Raw genomic sequence first — 7,599 nt, forward strand, 5'->3', positions numbered from 1 at the left:
TTTCTTAATCTTTCCTCCACCTTGTGGATACCGCAGAACCTGTTTGCAATAAAAAAATGTACACATTGGTTGTACAAGTGCACGCCGTATTCTACATGCGACACATGACCAAGGTTTAAGAAAAAAAAAAAAACCTTGCACAAAAAAATGCAATATTAACATTTGTCTGTCACATTTTTTTTTCACCTCTTCTCAAGGCACAGAAGTCCAAAATGCCAGCTTGCACAATGTACTTGAAGAAAACTACAAAACTACAATTGTGAACTAATTAATGTTACTCATTAAAAAAAATTTATAAGTTCCAGAGCTTTGACACTCGGCTTCACGTGTGAAAGGTGTAGGAACGAGTGCTCAAGGAATGTGAGCATCTTGTGTGCCTTTTTTGGGTATTCCACATGGAATACCCAAAACGATGCAAACAGGCACGCCATTCCTGCAAGAAGTGATGGCACACTCAAAACGGGCTCCCCGTCAATGTGTAGAGTAAGTCCTTCTTTCTCCACAAGGCAAGGTGTGAGCAGGGCTTGTTCCTATGATTGAAGAAAAAAAAAGAATGCTGTTAAGCGTAATGTAACTTTTAGTGTCGATAATGCTGAACCAAACAAAAAAAAATATTCCTTAGAACTATGCAGAAGAACTGCCTGTTCTGATAAGGTCAGCGAGGCATGAGGGGTGATCCTTTCTAGTTTTCTGCCACTTCATCTGCTTCCCCAAAGTTGAGAATAACGTAACTGAGCTCTTGAAGCCACTCTTCATTTCATGGAGCACACTTCTTTGGAAAAAGAGTTCAAAACTCTGAAAGTAGCTGGCAAAAAAAAGATAAGAAAGATCGTTCCCAAATATTTCCCCTATTTCCAAGTAATTGCACAGCTACTGACACTTATTGAAGCTGATATGCCAGACAGAACAAGGTTGAGGTCTATTTGTTACAACCATAAGGACAAAAACAGTGCAGCGAGAGAAAGGAAAATGAATGTGCACAAAAAAGGACTTGCTACAGGCGAGAAACACACACAATCTACTGCAGCAGCCATCCTTTAGTTTCCTTGGGATATATGTTAAATTAACTCTGGGAATGCCATGCTGTGCCAGTGAGGGCCAAGGAAGCAGGAAAACATCTATTAAATGCAAAGCATTTCTCAGCAAACCAAATGCACTTTAACTGCTTCTTTCTGTTATCTATCTATTAAGCCGCGTATGCCAGGGCGCTCTCGTGGTCCATCTCCTTACCGTGGCACATACCGAAATTAGCATATGAACCGTGAGTATAGACAGACACGATTCACAGCTGATGTCTTGAACGAATGAACAGCACCAAAGAACAAGGACAGACAAAAGAAGCTAAAATGGCACAGGTTCTCATTTGGCTCTTCATTGTTGCAAAAGTGCTTGTAATCCATGTTTAGATAGAACAAATTTTGCATCGGCACAGGGATCAGCACATGCGAGAAATCATGGAAGCCTTTTACATGTCACTGGAAGGTCACAAGTGCATCAGCCAACCTTCGTAGCCTTATCACAGGCAGATGTATCATATCTCAGGAATAGTTTGCCTCATGTTCATGCATAATCAGCCACTTGGATATCTTTTGTTACTTTTGTTACCTTGTGCATGCATGATGATTGTTTATAATCCTTCTCCAGTTGCTAATTTATTCTGTTCATTTCAGAATAACGCCTTTAGTTGTGAGTTAGCACTGTTGTCTGTCGTTTCTTTCATTCGTCCTTGTTCTTTCGCACTGTTTATTCGTTCAAGATGGAAGTGCACTAACTTGGCCAGTTAAATGTTCTGATGTCACAGCTGATGTCCTGAATAATGTGATGACTGGTCAACTACAGTAAAAGCACGTTAATTCAAACTCAAAGGGGAGTATAAAACTGTTCTAACTAAGCGGAGTTCGAATTAGCATGCGGGCACTAGATTGAACAGATATCGTGCCACACCGTGTGGAGAAAACCCAGAGAAGCCACCTCTGGAGTCGTTCCTGCAAATTAGGCGATATTACACATTTGTGGCAGGTAATTTCGTAAGTTAAGTTCATGCTCAAACAACCAACAGAATTTATTGATCAGTCAGTGATATGCCAGAAACAAGCAGGGACTTGCATTCACGTGAGCAGTCAGCCTTAATGCCAAAATATACGAAGCTATTTGTGCTCCAAAACAAGTTCATTTACATGGCACAGTTAACACAATCAAAATTTAAGGTCTTTCTTTCTTAGTTTACTTATAGAAAAATATTGAAATTGTCCAAGGTAGAGCACTGCACGGGCCCGTGCCGGCCCGAAAGCCCGGGCCCGACCCGGCCCGGGTAAGGGATTGTTGGATCGGGCCCGGGCCGGGCTCGGGTCGGGCTTGGTCCTGAGCCAGGCCCGTATTAGGCCCGGGTCTCATACGTATCTGTATAATCACGCTCCGGACACCCGACATGTCACGTCGACGGGGATCGCTAAAGAGGCCGCCGGCTGGTTCACTTCGGCGCTCTAATAGACAGTTGTTTTGGAAGCCCTTAGTCCGGCCTCGCTTTAAGGCGTAACATTTTCAAAGATCGAAGGCGGTCACACGAAGACGACGAGACAGCAATCTTCAGGGAACAGCGAGGACGGTGGCTCGCTCTCTAACGGGTGTGCCTCGCTTTGACAGATCTATGGCACTGCGGTGGCGGTTGACTTGGGGAAGAAAGGGTGGGACAAAGAACGTTCTTGTTTTGAACACGAAAACGTTGTGTATGTTGGGTGCAGTTGCCTGCCAAGGAGTCAACACGACAGCTTTAATTTATGTAACGCTGCCCAGCCTGGTGTATTCCTACCAGAAGCAGCTAGAGCACGTTTTTTTTTTTTCATTGCATTGTGCAATAGATGAAGTTTGCAGACTTGCTACTTTTACTCAACAGCCCTAGCTCGTACGCAATTATGTAAAACTTAAACTAAAAATGCCTGCCATGTTTTTTTTTTTTCAGTTTATGGAGGTATATATTGTAGTCGTTCTTTGAAATGCAAAAATAAGATTGCGTGGTTAGCACTGCGTGCGTACATGAAACAGCCAGCTATGACTCCAATTATATTTTATATTGCCCTGCAATTATTTCGCAAAAGTGTTACGGGCGTAATTAACCGAAGTATACACAGTACCATTGAAAGTCGTGACACTGAAAGAAGTTCCCAAAACAATCTCTAGAAAATATCTTGTGTGCGGCAGGTATCTTCACAATAACCGAAGGTTAGACAGTGCCTCCTTTATGCTCAAGGCATAACTAGCTGAAACGGGTTGGGTCGGGCCGGGCCGGGCCGGGCCCAAACCTTTCGGGCCCAGGCCGGGTACGGGCCACATTTAAGAACACAGGGCCGGGCTCGGGCGGGCCGGAGCATGGCGTTTTTCGGGCCGGGCCGGCCCGGGCCGGAAAAAATCGGCCCGTGCAGTGCTCTAGTCCAAGGGGACACGGCTAAAGGCAAACACTGCCTGACTGGGCCATGCCACCCATACAGCAGTAGCAGCAGACAGACGACATTTGCAACCATAAATCATACATGGAAATCAATCACTACACTTGTTTTACAGATGAAGTAATGAGTAATTTGGGTGATCATTCTGGGCCGATTTCTGTGAGGAGGAACGAAAGCCAGAGGACTCCCAGTTTGAATTCACCGTTGTAGATACCAACGCATTCGAATTATCGGGAGTTTTCCCCGATAGAAATACATAGGGCTGTGCCGGGACCAGGGCGTCAGTTCAAATTAGCAGTAAGTTCGAATTAACCAAGTTGAATTAACGAGCTTTTACTGTACCTCATTAAACTCTTCCCACCAGCAACATGTGGCACATGCCTGCATACCACAGCCTGTGGTATCACAGGTGATACACTGTCTTTACTAGCGACAGTGAGAATAGACTTTGGAAATGTTAACATGATAGTGCTAAGAGAAAACCATGTGCCGGCATTCAAAGCTTGAGCCAGAATCAAACCCAGGCATTCTGCACAGCATTTAAGTGTTCTACCAGAGACACCAGTGCTCCAAGCTCTTTTGGAAAAAGACGCTGCAGAAGCATCATGTCAGGGCAATGCTAATTATGGTTGCAGTGCCTGCGATCCACTTTTATAACAGCGTCGTAACCATTACATATGTACTCCTGCGACTCGGCAAGGCACGGTCAAGCATTGCTCAAATATGCCAGTCATCACAACGCAGTGTGGACTTCATTGCAATGAAAGTGACATCTACGTTGTAACATGAGTGACACTGTTACATAGAACCATGAGCTCACATTATTCTTGTCATTACCGATGAATCGTACTTTTCATACACTCATGTCTTCCAATGCCAATTTTAGTGTCTACCAAGGAGACATGATCACAAGAGTACCACGACATAGGGGGGTAGGTAGATAGGTGGGCAGATGAAATAGTCAAAGTACCTGTGGTTCGCGAAGAAATGCGTTGCATTTAAAATAGCGCACAGAAAGGAAACATGCTGCAAGTGGAAGCTGCATCCACCACACAAACATGTAGTACACGCCAAGCAGGTGAATAATAGGAACTGGGCTCAGGTCGCGCATGCATCAGCATTTTTTATATACTTTCATTTCACTATTAATTATTGTATTTAACTATCAATCATACATAATCGTGTAACCATGCTTTGCTTGGATTCACTGACTGCATTTTTACAGTTGCAAATAAACGTTCAAGCTCCTGGTCTCCTCCTTGCTTATTATATATTCAATCCTCAAAGTTGGCAGTATTAATGCCAAATGAGGATTCATCCTTGGTATTATTGACAGGAGGATAGCAATAAAGTAAACTGGAGAACCTGAACACTGTGGATATTTCAGTAAAGCACAACACGAATTTGAACAATGTGCATTTGTCTGCTACTTGCAGAAAGCTGCCTTTTCATCCAGTTTGACTGCACTTTAGCTTATTTCAAATGACAGTTTCCTAATCCCTTCTTTGGCATCATTGATGATGATGATATATGGTGTTTTATGGCACAAGGGCCATTGATGGCCAAAGAGCGCCAGGACCTGATAATTTGGCATCATTGTTTTCGCCTTGCATGAACAGCCACTAAATATATCAGCCAGTATTTTAAGGAGTTGACGATATCCCACATTTACAAGGCAAATGAAGTTGTATGAATATTTGGACTTATCCACATTGCTGCACTGACTGAAGCACATGTCTTGGTGATTGGATGAACGCTAGGTACTCTATTTCCTAAACCATGATTCTGTTTTTTACTAATGCATTGCAGTATCAGTCGATTGTTGTGCTCTGGTCTACATCCTTTATCACTGTTGAGAAGGTTTGACACAGTACTCATCCCGAAGTACCATTCAGTTTTCATATCAGATTTCATCACTGCAGCATAAACCCATGTTATCCTGTGATAAAAATGACACTGCAATTACTGCCTGAGATACACAGGAGCCACTAAAACAGACAAACAAAAAGAAAGCAAAGGGTCTTGCTCGAACTTACCAATGCCTCAGTTCCAAGAAATGGAAACAGTAAAAGAGCATCCAACAGGGTGAGGCTGCGAAGCTCCTATGCCTGTCCAGTGCTGTTGCCCGCAACCTTGGCCTTCCTGTAGCTTCATCGTGGCAGGCTGCATTATTCTGGAGCCTTTCGTTATGAATTTGCAAGGACTCAACGGTTTCTCCATATGTAGTAAGATGGCTGCAGTCCTGAAATGCAAGAAAAATAAAATGAAATGGTGCAGTGCAACTACAAGAATGCAGACAATCACTCATCCAAAAATTCAGCAGGTCCCACGCATCACGGAAATCTGTTTCATGCAAAGCAGACAGCAAGCAGCTGTCTATGCTGCATTTTTTTTGGCTTTGTGTGAAGCATTACGAGGTGGACTGCCACGTTTTCGTAAATGAAGTAGTTGTGTGCAAATCGTGCTCTTACTGGGCAGGCTGACTACATTGATGTTTAATGGGCCTGAGGTAAAGTCAGCACTCATGTTAGAGCAAAGACCTCGGTTTTATTGAAACGAAGCGCACGCCACGGTGCGACTCACATTTCGCAATGCTCGACCCCGGAGCAATACCCTTACGAATGCTACGTGTGATATTCACAACATCGCACGCTACGATGTGACACTGCGAATATGATACGTAACATTCTTTAGTGTATTCTCCGCATGCAAATTCGGCACTCAGCAGCTTTGGACTTTATTGCGCGCGCAAAGCCACAAAACTCAAACAACGCAGAAGCCGTTGAATGCCAAGAGCTTTCAGCCGCAGTCCTCATGCTGGCATAAAACTTGATTGCTATGTCGCGATGAACAAACAATCAGTTGCCAAACATTTTATCAGAGAAAAAAGTACCGTCACATATGTGGTGGTGTTGGTGGTGGCGGCGGTACGTTATAAGGGAGGGGTGTAGAGCACACTTCAGGCTAATTAAACATTGGAGTCTTGTGCCATGGTCACCATGTGAATACAGTCACAGGATGACTAATGCGGCTTTTACACTGCTCTTATGCAAAGAAATACAGGATGTACTTATTTATCAGAAAATGAAAGTGTATTAACGTAACAGGCATTTGTTTATTGTTTTCTTGATACTTTCAATAACATGGCACTCTGTTAATTCGGTCACTTTTTTTTCGGTCTGATGATATGCAAATTGACGAGCTTTTATTGCACAATGTAACTAATTTATTTTTCCTGCATTTGTCACTTTAGTTATTTAAGAAATCTGCTGCCACACAGCACTAAATAATAGCGCAGCACCAGTGGTACTGCAGCTGCTACACCAAGATACCATCAGAAGATGTAAGAAATATTTTTCAAAGCAACTCACAAAAAGACGGCACAATTTGTTGTTTGCCACTTCTTCAGATGGTGCCTGCATTTGCTTTGGCAGACAACGTTTCTTTCGAATTAGCATTTCCTCCGAACAGTTTTGTAGCTTTTTTCTTGTGTTGTTGGAACTTGTTCCTCAGGGCCATCACCCATGATTCCTGTAAAGTTTTAAACACATACATTAATAACAATCATTAAAAAATTCATCAGTGTTGCAGGTGTACACACGGAACTAACTACACAAATGATATAGCTGACGGCACCATTATAGCACCAAACTTGAACAGGACTAATGAACCAGACACCATGTAGGGCCCAGTATGCACGGTTTTATGTTGCTGAAAGAAACACTGAACAAAATTTTTGCCCCTAGATTCTCAGCCATACTGAAAGATTGGGTGCCGCATTCTGTAGCCACAACCTTCATTTCAGGCAGAAACTAATGGAAAAGAATGAATTGAATGAGTTTTTCACAAACTGCTCCGTGCAGCGGCCATGCTGTGAACTAGAGGAGGTGATGCTTAACGCCCCTGGCAATGGGAGTGCCAACTTTGCCAGCCATTGCCTGCATCTCTCAACTGGCTCTGCTTTCACTATGGTTCCTAGAGCCCGTATGATCGGCACCGACAGCGAACAATGCTCTTGGTTGGGGTAAAGGCCCGAACGGGTGTGGCACACCTCAGTGCCTTTGTGAAAGCCGTTTAGTGCGATGCAGATGAGAGGCTGAAAAAGGGAGGTAGCAGAACAGGAAAACAGGCACCCTGCATTCGCCAGGGAGGCATT

General features: G+C 43.5%; 1 long non-coding RNA gene across 1 annotated transcript; it reads right to left on the minus strand.

The window, feature by feature from the left end:
• Positions 1-418: 418 nt before the first annotated feature.
• Positions 419-6,878, minus strand: LOC119379580 (uncharacterized). Its single transcript, XR_007414952.1, has 3 exons — positions 6,815-6,878; positions 5,480-5,685; positions 419-530 (listed from the first exon to the last, which is right to left on the minus strand). It is a non-coding gene; the product is annotated as an uncharacterized LOC119379580 (long non-coding RNA).
• Between the last annotated feature and the right edge of the window lie 721 nt (positions 6,879-7,599).

The sequence above is a fragment of the Rhipicephalus sanguineus genome, chromosome 1, assembly GCF_013339695.2.
Source record: "Rhipicephalus sanguineus isolate Rsan-2018 chromosome 1, BIME_Rsan_1.4, whole genome shotgun sequence".
NCBI lineage: Eukaryota > Metazoa > Arthropoda > Arachnida > Ixodida > Ixodidae > Rhipicephalus > Rhipicephalus sanguineus.